General features: G+C 48.5%; 1 protein-coding gene across 1 annotated transcript in view; it reads left to right on the forward strand.

Moving 5' to 3' along the window:
• LOC141155592 (uncharacterized) overlaps positions 1–19,212 on the forward strand; it is a 130,864-nt gene that overhangs the window by 109,204 nt on the left and 2,448 nt on the right. The gene's annotated exons all lie outside the window — the stretch shown is intronic.

Genomic DNA, 19,212 nt, shown 5'->3' on the forward strand with positions numbered 1-19,212 from the left:
TGCTGCAAATCAAGCACAGTGATACTGTTGTGTGTAAACCAGGTATTAGTACTTTTGTCAGTGTGGACAGGGGCCAAGTGCTGCTGGAAAATGACATTTCCATCTCCAAAAAGCTTGGCGTAGCTAAGGTTTTGGTTCAGGGGGCCGAAACTTCTGAGTGGGCCTCTAACCAGGTAACCCTGATTCCAACTATAGCGGCGCACCCAGATAGTGGATGTAGGAAAACCTCAGCAGATGACCGCGCTGTTACTAAAAATAATCTCTATACAAAGACCAGCACTGATATTACCGCCATATGGTGACATATATTGATAGATGCCAGTCCTGCAGAACATATAAGAGATCACAGCTCAGTTATATATAGTACCTTACAGCTGACGTTCTTTCTGATTAAATTGTTCACTTTTCCCGTCTTTTCCTTCTGGCCCAGACCAACACGACAACTTCTCCAGCCAGGACTCAGAGTCTCAGGTATGCAGAGATCACAACAAAGACACATTTGACTCCTTACATTTCAGGCACTGACCACATCTATCCCCAACCTGCACAAACTTCTCATCCTGCTGATACCCCAATACTGAGCCTCTGCTGCAAAATGTGTCCCTATTACTGCACCTACTGTGTGCCCTCTAGATGGTAAAACAAACCTCTAAAATAAAGTAATGCCGTGTGCAAGTGTCCTAGAAAACAGTGCCCACATTGTGCCCCCTAGAAAGTAATAGTGCCCCTTCGACAGTCACGATAACCTGAGTTCCCCTATAACAATAAGTGCCCACCTAAGATTTAATAATGTCCTGAGTCTCCCCCCATGTAGAGCTCCGCTCTAACCAGTATGATGTTCTCCTATTCACTATAAAATTCCCCCTCACTGTATAGTACCCTCACACAGTATACTGACCCCTTAGTAGCCCCCAAGCTGATGGCTCCAACACTGTATGATGGCCTCCACACCATACAAAGATCCCACATTATCTCCCACACTGTATGATGGCCCCCACACTGTTCAAAGAACCCACATTATCTCCCACACTGTATAAATAGCCTACATATAGTATAATGCACCAGATAGTCCTCAATATAGTATAATGCACTCCCCATAGTCCTTCATATAGTATAATGCACCCCCATAGGCAGAGTCTGTAGTATAATGCCCCCCCATAGTATAATGCACCAGATAGTCCTCAATATAGTATAATGCACTCCCCATAGTCCTTCGTATAGTATAATGCGCCCCTATAGGCAGAGTCTGTAGTAAAATGCTCCCCCCATTGACAGAGTCTGTAGTATAAAGCTCCCCCCCATAGGCAGAGTCTGTAGTATAATGCTCCCCCCCTCATCATAGGCAGAGTCTGTGGTATAATGCCCCCCCATAGGCAGAGTCTGCAGTATAATGCCCCCCCCATAGGCAGAGTCTGTAGTATAATGCTCCCCCCTCCTCATAGGCAGAGTCTGTAGTATAATGCCCCCCCCTTCCTCATAGGCAGAATCTGTAGTATAATGCCCCCCCCATCTCATAGGCAGAGTCTGTGGTATAATGCCCCCCCATCTCATAGGCAGCGTCTGTAGTATAATGCCCCACCTATAGGCAGAGTCTGTAGTAAAATGCACCCCCCATAGGCAGAGTCTGTAGTATAATGCTCCCCCTCTTATAGGCAGAGTCTGTAGTACAATGTCCCCCCCATAGGCAGAGTCTGTAGTATAATGCCCTCCCCTGCTCATAAACAGAGTCTGTAGTATAATGCCCCCCATAGGCAGAGTCTGTAGTATAATGCACCTCCCCCTTCCCATAGGCAGAGTCTGTAATATAATGCCGCCCACCACCCGGCAAAAAATAAATAAACGGTACTCACCTCTCCTCCTGGTTCCCTCACTGCTCAGAGCACCCAGCCCACACACATCTTCAGCACAGCGGGCCGGGCGCCAAGTGATGATGCCAGGGACGTCAGTCACAGAAGGGACTAATGGGAGAGAGATCCGCGCTCCCTCTCTCATCAGTAAACTTGCGGCGGTGACGGGCGGTGAGGCCCGATGCTGGCACCAGGGGTATGCCAGATACAGTTACACTGGCGAAGCCCTGGATGGGCCCCCTAAGAGCGAGGGGCCCGGGGCCACCGCCCCTTTGCCCCCCTGGTAGCTATGATACTGTGGCGGAGGGAAGCATGAAATGCTCTAAAATTTCCTGGTAGACGGCTGCGCTGACTTTGGTGTTGAAAAAACACAGTGGACCTACACCAGCACATGACATGGCTCCCCAAACCATCACTGATTGTGGAAACTTCACACTAGACCTCAAGCAGCTTGGATCGTGGCCTCTCCACTCTTCTTCCAGACTCTGGGACCTTGATTTCAAATGAAAATTGGAACTCTGGGACCTTGTGGAGTGTGTCAATGACTGCCTTCTGGACATCTGTCAAGTCAGCAGTCTTCACCATGATTGTGGAGCCTACTGAAACAGACTAAGGGACCTTTTTAAATGCTTAGGAAGTCTTTGCAGGTGTTTTTTGTTAATTATTTTAATTTACTGAGTTAATGACTTTTGTGTTTTCATTGGCTGTAAGCCATAATCATCGACATTAACAGAAATAAACACTTGAAATAGATCACTGTGTTTGCAATGACTCTATATAATATATGAGGTTCACTTTTTGCATTGAAGAACTGAAATAAATTAACTTTTTGATGATATTCTAATTTTGTGAGATGCACCTATATGTTATGGCCTTGTAAATTAGAGTGTCTATCTTCATGGGTTGCACTTAAATAGTGCTGGGCAGCCCGTGTTCTGGCCTCAGCAGCGAATTTAGCTATCCAGGGAATCTAGTCACTTAATGTGTATATCAGTTCTGACATTATGTTGCTTGCATTTGAATCCTGTCTATTTTTTATTGTTTGATAACTGCACTGTCTGCTAGTGATTTAATGTATTTGCTCTCGGGCACTCGGAGCCGGGCAATAGGGAGACGATGGGGGTAGTGGTGGCAACCCGGTCCGTGGCTCAGGGTGGTCAGGCCAGTGGCAGTCCTTTATAAGTTTTAAGTAATGTCCGACTACGCCACCCGTGGATTGCGGTCAGTGCTAACCGCCGCTGCAGTTCAGACCTCTGGGGCAGATGTAAATGTGCAGCTCCGAATAGTACAACTCCCCACGGGAAGAGTAGGGCCCCAGGGTAGTGTATGATGGATGATGGAGGAGATGATTCCAACCGCATTAGCCAGGAAACGGAGGCCTCTTAAACAGTTCAGGGTCTTTATTAAAACAGGTAAAACGACCCAGAAACAGGCCCGGCTAGGAGGGGGCCTGGATGTCTGAGAGCAAGTGGGAAGCTGGCCCTGGTCAGAGTGAGGGTGTCGGCCTACCGTGCTCTCTGTGCTCCTTCTGGCTATTTCCCTTCTGGTAATGTAACAGCCCACATTCCTGAGCTCACCGTGTCCTCTCGCCCTTATGGCTTGCAACTTGGGTCCCTTGCTACTCCCGGCCTGGTACGGCTCTGCTGGTCCCTTCTGCTGTGGCGGAGCCTCCGGGCTTCTTAGGCCAAGGAACATACAGTCCCCTGCGGACTGGTTATCTGCTGTAGGATGTGGAATCCTCACAGCCTCAGACACCAAAGTCTGGAAGATTAGTTTCTTTATCTGCCAGGACAGACTCACTTCGCCTTTTGTCGCTGGCTCATGGCTCTCCTACTGCCACACGTCCTCTTAGGCTGCAACACAACTGTCTGTCCCTGCTCTGGGACACCTCTCAATCCAGAGACAGGTTGTCCAGTTCTCTCTAACCCTGCCCCCAGTTCCAGCTTTTATAGGGGCAGCCTGCTCCCCCTACTGGCCTGTGACAGGAGGTATTGCATGCTAATGGCCCTTGACTAGAGGACCTCCCCCTTGCTCTCAGACACAGCTTTATTATACATTTGTGTTATCCAGGCCAGGGTGACACATTCCCCCCTAGTAAAATTTAGTACTCCGGGACTAAACAATAAACAAAGATCATATGCATGACCATAAAACATTATCAGGCAAGTGACGCACAGATTGAGTTCTTAAGGTCACAGTGTGGTCTGTGACCGGGTGTCCATTTTCACCAACACAACGGGGAGCCTTAACCAGGTGGGGGTCTGTCCTAGCCCCAAGTCCTTTACAGTCTTAGTTCATTCCTTGGTCAGGCTCCGAACGCAGTCCATACAAAGTCCCGGTTATTAAAAGTCCATAACCTTTGAGTCCGTACGGTAACTGTAAGAAACTGAAATACACAATTACTAATCATGCTTTTAAATTTGCAAACATTTCAACACTTGGCAACAGGGTTATTTACAGTTTTAGTGCACCCTATATTCTCCAGCGAGCGGGTATCTGCCCCTTTGTGCTTCTGGTTGACCTGCGTAACCCACGGTCTGGTGGTGGACCAACCTGGTTTTCTTCACTAGCGTTAGGGGTAGAGCTACCAGCTTGGTGTACAGGTAGGGCAGGCAGCTGTCTACGGGTCCTTTGGCTCATCGCAGGCATGGCAGGCTCACTGTCAGCAGAGGGTTGATTCTCCTGGGCTGCTGGTACAGGCTCTTCTGCCTCTGGAACTGCTTGCTCTTCTTCACCTTCCGGCTCTGGTGTAGGTTGTTGCTGAGCCGGTTGCAGGAAATGCAGGACGGGTACCACTATGGCATCGTTTATTCGAGTCCAGGACTGAGGGAACTCTCAGAGAACGGTGCTGATCATTTCTTCCTTGTCCTCTGCGGGTTCAAGGTCACTTTGATCCTCTTCTGCACTACGGAGTTGTTCGGGGCACCTTTTTAGGTGGTCTCTGGAGACGGTACTAGTGGTTTCTCCTCCATCCTTGGTGATCACGCACACCTTCGAGTTGTCATGATCAGACTGCAGTACGGTGTAGGGTTCCCTTTCCCACTGGTCGTCCATCTTATGTAGCCTTCTCTTTCGCTTCAGGACCTGCTCACCAGGTTCTAGGGGACCAGCAGGGGCGTGTTGGTTGAAGAGTCTTTCTTGCCTTTCTCTCACCTGGGCCAGGCTCTTCTCCACACTCTCCTGTACATTCTTGTACTGCAGTCGCCTCTCCGTATCCCAGTCCGCATCCAGGGAGGTGTCCTCAGGTGTTAGGACTCCCATCTCCAGATCTAGGGGCAGCTTACCTGGTCTGGCTCGCATCAGGTAAGCCGGGGTGCAGTTTGTAGCGTTCACCGGGATATGGTTGTATAAGTCTATCAGGTCCGGCAGTTTTTCTGGCCACAGGCTGCATTCCTCCAGGGGCAATGTCTTCAGGAGATCAATGACTATATTGTTCATTTAATCACACATCCCGTTGGTTTGTGGGCGGTAAGGCGTTGTTCGAATCTTCTTACAGCCATAGAGGTTGCAGAACTCTTGCAAGATTTCAGCTCCGAACGCTGGACCCTGGTCCATCAGGACCTGTTCCGGATACCCGTGTGGACGGCAGAAGTATTGCTGGAAGGCTCTGGCCACCGTTTGGGCTGTCAAGTCTTTTACCGGGACCACCACTAGAAAACGGGAATAGTGGTCCACGATTGTCAGGGCGTAGATGTATCCTGACCGGCTTGGAGCCAATTTGACGTGGTCCAGAGCTACCAGCTCAAGAGGCTGCTGGGTGACGATGGGCTTCAAGGGTGTCTTCTGGCTGGTGCGGTCTTTTCTCCTTAAGTTACAAGGGCCACAGTCCCTGCACCACTTCTCTACAGCCCCTCTCATGCCGACCCAAAAGAGCCGTCCTCTTAGCAGGAACTCCAGTTTCTTCCAACCGAAGTGCCCCGCTCTGTCATGGTAAGCCCCCAGGACCATAGCTGCATCCCGCCTTGGGACCACGACTTGCCAGGTCAGCTCTTGTGTCTGGTGGTTGACAAGTCTTCTGTACAGCTTGCCTTCATAGAGGAACAGCTTGCTCTTCTCTTTCCATAGCTGCTTGGCTTCCTCTGGAGCATCCGGATCTAAGCGGGCATCTTCCTGGGTCAGCAGATCTTTCACCAGGCGGATTGCAGGGTCACTATCTTGGGTCTCGGCCCAGCTGTGGTGAGGTAGGGGATTGATCATAACGGTTGTTAAATCTTCCTCCTTCACGCGGTGGGAGTATTGAGCGGCCCCATACCGGTGAAACGCGGGGAGTTCTACCTCCTCCAGCTCTTCTGGGTCTTCGTCACCTTCAGGTAAGTGAGGCATTCTCGATAGGGCATCAGCGTTGGCATTGGTTTTGCCTGCCCGGTACTTGATCACGAAGTCATAATTGGAGAGACGGGCCATCCACCGCTGTTCCAGGGCACCAAGTCTTGCACTGTCTAGGTGTGTTAACGGGTTGTTGTCCGTGTACACAGTGAACTTTGCGGAGGTCAGGTAATGCTTGAAGCGTTCCGTTAGGGCCCACACCACCGCCAAGAATTCTAGCTTGAAGGAGCTGTAATTCTCCGGGTTCCTCTCGGTGGGCCTCAGCTTCCGACTGGCGTACGCGATCACTTTCTCTGCCCTGTTGGTTTTGTGACAGTACGGCTCCCAGTCCCACATTATTGGCGTCTGTGTGGAGAATAAAAGGCTGGCCATAATCAGGGTAGGCCAGGATCTCATCCCCTGTGAGGGCCATCTTCAACTGACGGAAGGACTCCTCTTCCGGTTTATCCCACTTGAAGGGTGGCTTTTGGCTTCTGGACTTAGACTGTCCTATCAGGAGGTCCTGCATAGGAGCTGCCATCTTAGTGAACCCGGGGATGAACCTTCGGTAGTAGCCTACCAACCAGAGGAATTGCCTCACTTCCTTGATGTTCGAAGGGCTTGGCCAGCTCTTGATTGCCGTGACCTTGTCAGGGTCGGGGGCTACTCCTTCCGCACTTACCACGTGCCCTAGGTACTGGACCTTCGGTTTCAACAGGTGACACTTTGATGGTTTCACCTTCAGGCCATAGCCTGCCAGGGCTTCGAACACCTCGGCCAGGTGCTTTAGATGGTGCTCGTAAGTCTTCGAATAGACGATCACGTCGTCCAGGTAAAGGAGGACAGTCTCGAAGTTTCGGTGCCCTAGACAGCATTCCATCAGCCTCTGGAAGGTCCCTGGTGCGTTCCAGAGCCCGAAGGGCATACAGTTGAACTCGCTCAGTCCCATCGGGGTGGTGAAGGCGGTCTTCTCCTTGTCAGCCTCTGCCACAGGAACCTGCCAGTACCCGCTAGTAAGGTCCAAAGTAGAAAAGAAGTTAGCTGATTTTAGTGCGGCTAAAGACTCTTCTATTCTAGGCAGCGGATATGCGTCTTTGTGGGTGATACGGTTGATTTGTCTATAGTCCACTCACATTCTCATGGTGCCGTCTTTCTTTTTTACCAGAACCAGGGGGGCTGCCCAGGGGCTACAGCTATCTCTAATGTCCCCAGCTTCTTTCATTTCCCGCAGCATACCTTTGGCGTTCTGATAATGTGCAGGGGGTACAGGCCTGTGTCTCTCTTTTATTGGTGGGTGGCTCCCTGTGGGGATGTGGTGTTCTATCCCTTTTACTCTGCCGAAGTCTAGCGGGTGCTTACTAAAGACTCTCTCGTACTCCTGTACCACCCGGTAGACTCCTTGTTTTTGGTGCAGGGGAGTGGAGTCAGCACCCACATGGAGTTTCTGGCACCAGGCCTCCTTTTGTTTCTGGGAGCCATTACTCTCCGCCTGTGGAGAGGGAGGCAAAGGTTCCACGGCCCTGATAGCTTTGTGCTCAACAGCAAACAGTTTGGCAAGTGTAGCGTACCTGGGTAAGTGTACCTCCCTCTCCCCAATGTTGAGAATGTGAACGGGCACCCTCCCATGACGGACATCAACCACCCCCCAGGCTGTCAAAATGGTGGGCCTGCTGTCTGAGTACACGGGTTCTACCATGGCTTGGTAGTCTCTACCTCTCAACCCGATTGCAGTCCGACACCAGATCATCATTTCACTTTTGGGAGGCATGGAAATGGGGAATGGGTCACTCAGTCTTACGCTACCGATCTCACCACCAGACAGTTCTACCTGCTGCCGTCTCATCAGGGCTTTTATCTCCTTGTTGAGGACTCTCTGTTGGCTGGAACTAGCATTCACTGCCACCTGTTGTAGAATTACAATTACCTCTGAAAGACAATTTTCAATCACGTTAGTACCCACAGTTATTTTAGGGTGACTTTCACGACGGTCAATGTCCACAATAATCACTCCCTGTGCCGGTAGTTCAACTTTACCAATTTTAATGGTCATTTCCTTGAACCCCATCTGGGGCACGGGCAAGCCATTACTGGCGATGATGCTCAAGTCACTGTCTGGGTACCGTGTTATATCAGCATCAGTCCAATACTGCTTAAAAAGTACATAAGGGATAGTAGTTACTTGCGACCCGGTATCCAGCAAGGCGCTCATGGGGATACCGTTCAGCACCACGGGTAAAACCGGGCGCCCCCCCAACGTACTTATCACGCCAATTATAAGGGCCTGGTGATCTTATGCCTGGGGGTTGGCTCTCTGCCCCAGGTTGGACCCGTTTAAATTACAGTACCTGGAAATGTGTCCGGGCTGGTTGCATCGACGGCAAATGGGCTGTCCATCCTCTGCATAGCGATCTGTGGGCTTCCCTCGGATTGACGGGGTCCTCCTCTGTCGACGCCACGGGACATCCTCCGGACTTGAAGCCAACTCGATGGGTCTTGACGGGTCCACTTGTAACGCCTGGACGGTCCTGGTCAATGCCGCAACGCTCCTGGTCAGCTCCTGGACTTGGTGATGCAGATCTTTCGACGGGGCTTGGTTCAGGGCCTGTGCATCGTCCCCCACAGAGTCCACAGAGTAGGGCGCCGCCTTCTGGTGGTAGGTGAGAGCAGGGCGCCGGGGGTTTATAGCGCCACTTGTTGCGGGTTCACGGAGCACCCTTATGGCCCTGTCCTTGAATTGGGCAAAGGTCAGATCAGGGTTCTGAAAGAACATGAGGCGCAGCTGGGTCCTGTGGGCGCTAGACAGCAGACCTTCTATGAACTGTTCTGTTAGTAGCTTATCCGTATCCTGCACGCTGCCAGGGTCAGCTTGTTTGATGGCTCTCAAGGCTTCCTGCAAATTTAGGGCATAGTCTCTGATGCTGTCCTGTGCCCGCTGCTTACATCCGTAGAACCGCATTTTAATTTCAGCGGAGGTACGTGTATCAAAGGTACCCCGCAGCCGGGCCAGAATGTCCTTTACGGTCCTTTTCTCCTCAGCGGGCCATTACTTTACCTCCCGCTGGGCTGTGCCAGTTAACTGCCCTGTCAGTATGCTAATCTTCTGTTCCTCTGTCAGGGGGTAAACTTGGAACAAACTGTACAGCCTTTCCTTAAAGTCAGTTAGGGCATGGGGCTCCCCTGAATACTTAGGCAACCAGGCCGCTCCATTGACGTAGGGCAGGGAAAATGGCATCACCGCTGCTGCAGCTGTGCTGGTGGTAGTGGGCGCCTCAGTGTCCGACATCTTCCTCCCCCCTAGTTAAGCGTGGCCTACCTTCTGACGATCCTCTTCTGTAGGCCGCGACTCCACTGGTGCTGCTCCGGACGAGGACCTGCGTCGCGTCCTGATGACGTCAGCGTCGCTCTCTCTCCCTTCCAGAACCTTGCGCAGCGTCGGTGCGTGGGGCGGAGATTCGGGTCTCGCGCGGTTTGGACGTCCACGCCCCTCCTCTTCCCGCGCAGCATCCTGAAGATGGCATCCGTTGGCGGGAAAACGGCTGAAGATGGCGGGAACCGACGGAAGATGGCGGGAGACGGTTGAAAATGGCGGGAAACGGCTCCGGGTGGTGGAAAAACTCTTCTTCAGGTACGTGTACAGTCTTTTTCAGGCACGCAATACCCGTTTGTGGCGGGTTGGTTACAATCCTGCCGACTACGCCAAAGCTGACTCGCCCCCTGGGCCGTGGGGCACTCGGAGCCGGGCAATAGGGAGACGATGGGGGTAGTGGTGGCAACCCGGTCCGTGGCTTACGGTGGTCAGGCCAGTGGCAGTCCTTTATAAGTTTTAAGTAATGTCCGACTACGCCACCCGTGGATTGCGGTCAGTGCTAACCGCCGCTGCAGTGCAGACCTCTGGGGCAGATGTAAATGTGCAGCTCCGAATAGTACAACTCCCCACGGGAAGAGTAGGGCCCCAGGGCAGTGTATGATGGATGATGGAGGGGATGATTCCAACCGCGTTAGCCAGGAAACGGAGGCCTCTTAAACAGTTCAGGGTCTTTATTAGAACAGGTAAAACGACCCAGAAACAGGCCCGGCTAGGAGGGGGCCTGGATGTCTGAGAGCAAGTGGGAAGCTGGCCCTGGTCAAGATGAGGGTGTCGGCCTACCGTGCTCTCTGTGCTCCTTCTGGCTATTTCCCTTCTGGTAATGTAACAGCCCACGTTCCTGAGCTCACCGTGACCTCTCGCCCGTATGGCTTGCAACTTGGGTCCCTTGCTACTCCCGGCCTGGTACGGCTCTGTTGGTCCCTTCTGCTGTGGCGGAGCCTCCGGGCTTCTTAGGCCAAGGAACATACAGTCCCCTGCGGACTGGTTATCTGCTGTAGGATGTGGAATCCTCACAGCCTCAGACACCAAAGTCTGGAAGATTAGTTTCTTTATCTGCCAGGACAGACTCACTTCGCCTTTTGTCCCTGGCTCGTGGCTCTCCTACTGCCACACGTCCTCTTAGGCTGCAACACAACTGTCTGTCCCGGCTCTGGGACACCTCTCAATCCAGAGACAGGTTGTCCAGTTCTCTCTAACCCTGCCCCCAGTTCCAGCTTTTATAGGGGCAGCCTGCTCCCCCTACTGGCCTGTGACAGGAGGTATTGCATGCTAATGGCCCTTGACTAGAGGACCTCCCCTTTGCTCTCAGACACAGCTTTATTATACATTTGTGGCAACCAGGCCAGGGTGACACACATTGTGGTCCTGTTCTGGTCACAGTTTGGGCAGCGACCATTATTTCCTCTTCTCTTCTGATCGAGAAGTTCCCTTATCACTCATCTTGTAAAGTGGCACAGAGCGGTAGTCGTGACTGAACGTCTGTCTGATTTCGCTCTGGCACTTTACAGACAATGGGTGTCCCAGTCCCAATGTGCTCTAGGGTGTGGGGTGCAGCACATTCTCTTGTAGGCCGCAGGCCTCCACTGCCTTCAGGCTTCTTTCCTCAGAAGCCGCCGCACACAATTTAGGGGACACAAAGTTCTTTGTAACAGTCAAACATATACTTGACAGTTCTAGTTCATCAGGTGGGTACAGACAGGATAAGGCACAGCAATTCACATTATCCTCCTTCTTAGCATAACTCCTCTTCAGCCCTGTTGCTAGCTCATCCTGTATTTCTCGTCCACCTCTGCAGTGCACCCGGGACTGGCCTTCAACTTCCATCTATGCAGGTCCCTGTCCATCTTCCTTTGTACTTCAGAGTACACAAAGTGTCCGGCAGCTCCTATGCCAGACCTTAGGCTCTGGACGTGACTGGAGCGACTGCTCTGGATCCCAGTAATGCCTCCCACTGCCTGGAACAAGTGACACATGCTGCCCCTAGCAGCCCACCGCACCTGAACTTCACCTTCACTATGCACTTCACTAACTCTCACTGAACTCACACTATTCTGACTCCATGACTAAGCTGCAAGCATAGGGCGCTGTGAGACACCGTTTCTAGGCTGTCTCTTTACCGTACTCACACATAGTGATGTCTTCAGATAGTTTAACTCGACTGCAAGAAGCACATTGTTGAAGATTCAGAAGAAGATTTATTTTCTAGCAGAATACTCGATGATGTGCAAATGTACAGCAGGTAAAAAGACTTTTTTAGAAACGGGCTGGAAGCACATAAGCTTCTAACATGGCTGAAGATGGTGAATGAGGAAGAAGAATGGAGAAGGGAGGGGTTACTGACATCACAGCTACATCTGAGAGAGACAGGGAGAGACAAAGGACAAACTTATAAGAAAGGAAAACCTAACTGCAGAGCAACAAAACAGCAACTTAATGATAGTGCAATATGGTCTGTAAGATTCCCAAATCATGGGACATGGCGCACACTATCAGGAAGTGCCCCTCTTTTTATTAACACTAGTGCCCATCCACTGCACTAGTTCTATCAATAACTATTTCCTATCTCATATACTAAACCTATTATCCTTATCCTATGTGTTATGCAATTCAAAAATTCTATAAACAAATTAGGAAATCCCAGAATTATAATAGAAACCCTAAAATACAAATGTTATTAAATCTCATTAAAAGCGGGACATATATCACCCTAAGTGAAAACAAATTAGTCACACCCCTAACGATAGACCCTTATTCAGACTGCCGGAAGAGGCACTTCTCAATCAGAGGCAGGCCACACCCATTGAGTACTATATACAGTGGGTACGGAAAGCATTCAGACCCCTTTACATTTTTCACTCTTTGTTTCATTGCAGCCATTTGGTAAATTCTAAAAAGTTCATTTTTTTTTCTCATTAAAGTACACTGTGCACCCCATCTTGACTGAAAAAAACAGAAATGTAGAAATTTTTGCAAATTTATTAAAAAAGGAAAACTGAAATATCACATGGTCATAAGTATTCAGACCCTTTGCTCATATTTAAGTCACATGCTGTCCATTTCCTTGTGATCCTCCTTGAGATGGTTCTACTCTTTCATTGGAGTCCAGCTGTGTTGAATTAAACTGATAGGACTTGATTTGGAAAGGCACACACCTGTGTATATAAGACCTCACAGCTCACAGTGCATGTCAGACCAAATGAGAATCATGAGCTCAAAGGAACTGCCTGTTACGATGTTAGTAGATACCCTGAAGTCCAATGGCGTGGGCCAAAAGCAGAGACTGAGACAAGAGTAGTGTGAAAGTCTATTTTAAACTCAAGTGCAAAAGATCACAGCAAACAGTTTATGAAGGTAAGTTCATTCCAAACAACACTTCTTAGAACCTAATCTGTAAGGCACGGCCTTCATTACTATTAGGGTATGTAAACGTTAACGATAGTCCAAGTTTACTTAGGTACAGTAATATGCAAACAGAAATAAGGATAGTAAGCAGACGTAGGTATTCCTCAGTTGATTGTGGACTCACGTAGTGCAGAAGAGAAGACAAACTGGAATATGGATCTGGATATTGAAGAATGCAGGAGGTGCAGCGGAGCAAACAGCGATGTCTTAAACCAGAATGAGGGAAATTATGCCAGAATGGGGACAATATGCCAGAGAGGGGCCCATGATGGGGGAAAATGTTATAGCATGAGGTCTGACCCAATTCCCAACTCCATTTGCTGAAATGCAGCCCCAAACTTACAGGACCCTTCACCGTGGTTATGCATCACTATTGACCACAGACACTCATTATTGTTCTGCTCTCCAGCCCTTCAGTGAACAAACTCCCTACAGTAACAACCACATTTTTCATATTTTGGCTCAACCGCGCACATCTTGCCAATCCCCCCCCTCCTTCCCCGTTTTCTCTGTTTTAATGCAGTGACTCAGCGTCACTTGGCCTTGTTTTGATGTGGAAGATATGGCTTTTTCACCATAATTCTGCTATGAAGACCACTTCTGGCCAGTCTTCTCTGAACAGTAGATGAGTGAAGCTGAGTCCCACTGGTTGCTGCCAGTTCTGAGCTGATGGCACTGCTGGACATCTTCCGCTTTTGAAGGAAAGTAACCATAATGTGTCATACATCTGCTGCACTAAGTTTCCTTGGCCGACCACTGCATCTATTGACCTCAACCTTGCACATTTTCTTGTGCTTCTTCACTAGTGCTTGAATGACACATCTTGAACCCTCAATCTGCTTTGAAATTTATGCCTTAGAGACCTTGCTGATGTAGTATAACTTCCTTGTGTATTCTTGCTCAGTCTTGCCATGGTGTATGACCAGACACCTGACTGCATTATTACAAAATCCCTGACTTTGCGCAGGTGTACCTAGAAGAATTGACGCTGTTTTAAAGTGAAAAGTTGGTCACACCAAATATTGATTGGATCTAGATTTTTCGTTTGTTCATTCACTTGTATTTTGTTAATTGATTAAATAGATCATTAACATTTCTATTTTTGAAGCGTTCTTACTTTACAGCATTTTTTCTACACATTTCTAAAAATTATTTTTATGTGTCTTTTATTTGCTCATTAATAATCTGATATACCTTTTGGTATTTTGTGTATAGTTGTTTTTTTGCTGTTGGGGTAAATTGTAGGATATTGATTTCAGAGGGGTTTCCTGATCCTTTGATTGTAGGAATGAGTGGTATATATGTGCTAATAAATTAGGACAAACGTAGGAAATTTAGGAAAAAAATTGGACATATCGGCAGTAATAACATGCTGATTGTGATGTCATGAAGATGACTTGAATTTCCACCATTAAGAGAACAGCATTGCTGGTCATTTATATTAAGTAAATTGGATATTCATTCTTCTCGATTGTGATGTCATGAAGATGACTTGAATTTCAACCAATCAGAGATCAGCATGTTTCAGGTCACCCAGATAGAACAGTCCATGAAACATGAGTCACGGCCACTGGGAGGTCATAATGCTGATTAGAATTTCCACCAATCAGAAAACAGAATTGCCCAGAAGAACCACCCAGGAGGTATGAGTCATCGCCACTGTGAGGTCATAATGCTGACCAATCACAGAGCAGCCATGCCCAGATTTTCCACCAATCACAGAGCAGGCACCCCCAGATTTTCCACCAATCAGAGATAAGCAGTGGGTATAAATAGCAGCCACACCCAGATTTTCCACCAATCAGAGATCAGCAGTGGGTATAAATAGCTGCTGCCGCCTGCCCGGCTTAGCCTTGCACTGGTTGGGTCTCTCTCTATTTCTCTCTCTTGGTATCTCCCGGTATCTATCCCTCCCCTCTCTCTCTCTCTCTTTGACCCAACGGCCCTCTTAAGGGCTACCCCAAATGTGTAAAAGATAGAACCAATATTTGTGTTGTTTGTCCGTTTTATGAGCCTGTGATTAACCCCTTCCCACTCTTTGCTATATATATATATATATATATATATATATATATATATATATATATTTATTATGTGCAGGTGGGCCTTAAAGGGATTTTCCAGGACAAACATTTTGATGGCTTATCCCCTGGTTAGCTCATTAATATCAGATTTGTGGTGGTCCGGCACACGGCACCTCCACTAATCAGCTGTTTGCAGCTTCGGCCGAGGTCAGATGTAAACAGTGTTGAGGAGCTGAAAAATCACAGCTCTGGTCACTGTGTAGTGGCCGCTCCCTGGTGCTGCAGATCAGCTCCTATTACATGAATATTAGCTGATCTGCAGGACCCGCAGTACAGTGAATGGAGCTGTGATGTTCAATCTTCACACTATTTACACTTGAGCGCTGCAATCAGCTGATGGGTAGAGCCGGTGCCGCGTGTCGGAGCCCCACCGATCTGATATTGATAACCCATCCCCAGGATAAATCATCATTATTATACTACTCATACATGAAGAAAGCGAGGTGGCACACCGATTTAATAAAATCTTCTTTTATTCCATTTCCATTAAAAATACAGGGAAGCGGCGCCTTTTGCGGACGACGGCCGTTTCGCGTGTCTATCACGCTTCTACGGGTCGAGGCATATGGTCATGGGGGTGTGCAGGGGTTAAAATACTCCCGCCCCCACCCCCTGCACCAAACAGCCATACAAAATGTTACAACAAAAAATACATTAAAAACAACCACCCAGGAGGTATGAGTCATCGCCACTGTGAGGTCATAATGCTGACCAATCACAGAGCAGCCACACCCAGTTTTTCCACCAATCAGAGCAGCCATACCCAGATTTTCCACCAATCAGAGATCAGCAGTGGGTATAAATAGCCGCTGCCGCCTGCCCGGCTTAGCCTTGCACTGGTTGGGTCTCTCTTTTTTCCCTCTCTTGGTATCTCCCGGTATCTCTCCCTTCCCTCTCTCTTCTCTCCCTCCCCTCTCTCTTCTCTCTCTCTCTTTGACCCAATGGCTCTCTTAAGGGCTACCCCAAATGTGTAAAAGATAGAACCAATATTTGTGTTGTTTGTCCGTTTTATGGATGGAGCGAGACATGATGTCCCAGATGTGCTCAATCGGATTCAGGTCTGGGGAACGGGCGGGCCAGTCCATAGCTTCAATGCCTTCATCTTGCAGGAACTGCTGACACACTCCAGCCACATGAGGTCTGGCATTGTCCGGCATTAGGAGGAACCCAGGGCCAACCGCACCAGCATATGGTCTCACAAGGGGTCTGAGGATCTCATCTCGGTACCTAATGGCAGTCAGGCTACCTCTGCCGAGCACAAGGAGGGCTGTGCGGCCATCCAAAGAAATGCCACAGAACACCAGGATTGGCAAAGTCGCCACTGGCGCCCTGTGCTCTTCACAGATGAAAGCAGGTTCACACTGAGCACATGTAACAGACGTGACAGAGTCTGGAGACGCCGTGGAGAGCGATCTGCTGCCTGCAACATCCCTCAGCATGACCGGTTTGGTAGTGGGTCAGTAATGGTGTGGGGTGGCATTTGTTTGGAGGGCCGCACAGTTCCCTTTATTTTTTGAGGAGTGCATATACATATATAAAATGTTCCTCCCCCGCCATGTGACATACTGCATACCTCATAGGGACAGCAGTCAGGAAGCACCAGTAGTACCAGCAGCTCCCACAGTACAATGCAAATGTAGCATTCTCAGCGTGTACTGACCAATGCTGTCCACCAGGTGGCATCAGCAGGAAATTACAGGGATGAGACAAGCACTGCATGACAGCCCCGCCCCAATCTGCCCTATACCAGACACGACCCCTACCAACGCCCCACCCCCGCTGCCATGACAACCGAATTGTTTAATGGCAGAATGAGACCTTATATGAGCAAAGAAGTAGCGGCCGGAGAGCGGGGTCCGCACAGGTGAGCGCCCCCATAACACAGTGTATGTACTGCACGTCAGCTCTATGGCAGACTGTCACCTGTGCTGGATCCAGTACGTGTTACACTTATATCTGTACAGAGACACAGAGGACGCAGCGGGGCCCTGTAGCTATATATGTGTGTGTGTGTGTATATACAGTGTATATATGTGTATGTATATGCTGTATTACTGTATATATGTGTGTGTGTATATATACAGTATATATATATGTGTGTGTATATATACAATATATATATGTGTGTGTCTATATACAGTACATACTGTATATGTGTGTGTGTATATACAGTATATATATATGTGTGTGTCTATATACAGTATATATGTGTGTGTCTATATACAGTATATATATATATATATATGTGTGTGTGTGTATATATACACAATATATATATGTGTTGTGTATATATACAATATATATATATATATATATATATATATATATATATGTGTGTGTGTGTGTGTATATATATATATATATATATATATGTGTGTGTATATATACAGTATATATATGTGTGTGTATATACAGTACAGAAAAAAGTTTGGACACACCTTCTCATTTAAAGATTTTTCTGGATTTTCATGACTTTGAAAATTGTACATTCACACTGAAAGCATCAAAACTATGAATTAACACATGTGGAATTATATACTTAACAAAAAAGTGTGAAACAACAGAAAATATGTCTTATATTCTAGGTTCTTCAGAGTAGCCACCTTTTGGTTTGATGACTGCTTTGCACACTCTTGGCGTTCTCTTGATGAGCTTCAAGAGGTAGTCACCGGAAATGGTCTTCCAACAATCTTGAAGGAGTTCCCAGAGATGCTTAGCACTTGTTGGCCCTTTTGACTTCACTCTGCGGTCCAGCTCACCCCAAACCATCTCGATTGGGTTCAGGTCTGGTGACTGTGGAGGCCAGGTCATCTGGCGTAGCACCCCATGACTCTTCCTCTTGGTCCAATAGCCCTTACACAGCCTGGAGGTGTGTTTGGGGTCATTGTCCTGTTGAAAAATAAATGATGGTCCAACTAAACGCAAACCGGATGGAATAGCATGCCGCTGCAAGATGCTGTGGTAGCCATGCTGGATCAGTATGCCTTCAATTTTGAATAAATCCCCAACTGTGTCACCAGCAAAGCACCCCCACACCATCACACCTCCTCCTCCATGCTTCACAGTGGGAACCAGGCATGTAGAGTCCACCCGTTCACCTTTTCTGGGTCACACAAAGACACGGTGGTTGGAACCAAAGATCTCAAATTTGGACTCATCAGACCAAAGCACAGATTTCAACTGGTCTAATGTCCATTCCTTGTGTTCTTTAGCCCAAACAAGTCTCTTCTGCTTATTGCCTGTCCTTAGCAGTGGTTTCCTAGCAGCTATTTTACCATGAAGGCCTGCTGCACAAAGTCTCCTCTTAACAGTTGTTGTAGAGATGTGTCTGCTGCTAGAACTCTGTGTGTGTCATGGGTGTGTCACCACGAAGATCGTCGCGACTACACAGCCTGACTTCTCGCAGCTGAGTTTTTGGTGCTTTGTTTTTTGTTGTTGTGAGGGAGTTAATTCTCCCTCTCTGTGCTTGACGAGGCTCAGCCTCGCTCAGCTGCAGTTAATGCTGCAGTATTGGGATTCCTTCAAATACCTGCTGGTCTGTTAGGGAAGTTGTCGGTGAAAGCATTTCTTGCAGACCTTCAGAGTGGATCGTTGTTTGGTGGAGTTCAGAGGAGTATGCGGTGTGGTTTGTTCCCTTCCTCCCTTTATCATTTATCTCCTAACCTGTTGTTGTTCCCTCTGTAATTGTGGTGTTAGTTTTTGTATGCAAGGTGGTTTTTGGTTTTCCCCTTGTACTGTCTCGTTTGTCTAGTACTGTGTTTTGGGCATTTTCTATCCTGTTTCCCATTGCTGTGATCGGGGTCCTTCTCAGGACTAGATTACTTAGGTTCAGGGATATTCAGGAGTTTATGGTTACGCTGGCGGCCTGGACCTCTGTACCATTAACAGTACCTCCAGGTTGAGGGATTAGTCAGGGCCCCCGTCTAGGGTCAGCTCAGGCCCCTGACCCCCCTGTACGCTCTGACAGCGTGACAGTGTGGCATTGACCTGGTCTCTAATCTGAGCTGCTGTTAACCTGCGATTTCTGAGGCTGGTGACTCGGATAAACTTATCCTCAGAAGCAGAGTTGACTCTTGGTCTTCCTTTCCTGGGGCGGTCCTCATGTGAGCCAGTTTCTTTGTAGCGCTTGATGGTTTTTGCAACTGCACTTGGGGACACTTTAAAAGTTTGCCCAATCTTTCGCACTGACTGACCTTCATTTCTTAAA

This window comes from Phyllobates terribilis, unplaced genomic scaffold, assembly GCF_046119375.1.
Source record: "Phyllobates terribilis strain yellow unplaced genomic scaffold, ASM4611937v1 Scaffold_7__3_contigs__length_470593459, whole genome shotgun sequence".
Taxonomy (NCBI): Eukaryota; Metazoa; Chordata; class Amphibia; order Anura; family Dendrobatidae; genus Phyllobates; species Phyllobates terribilis.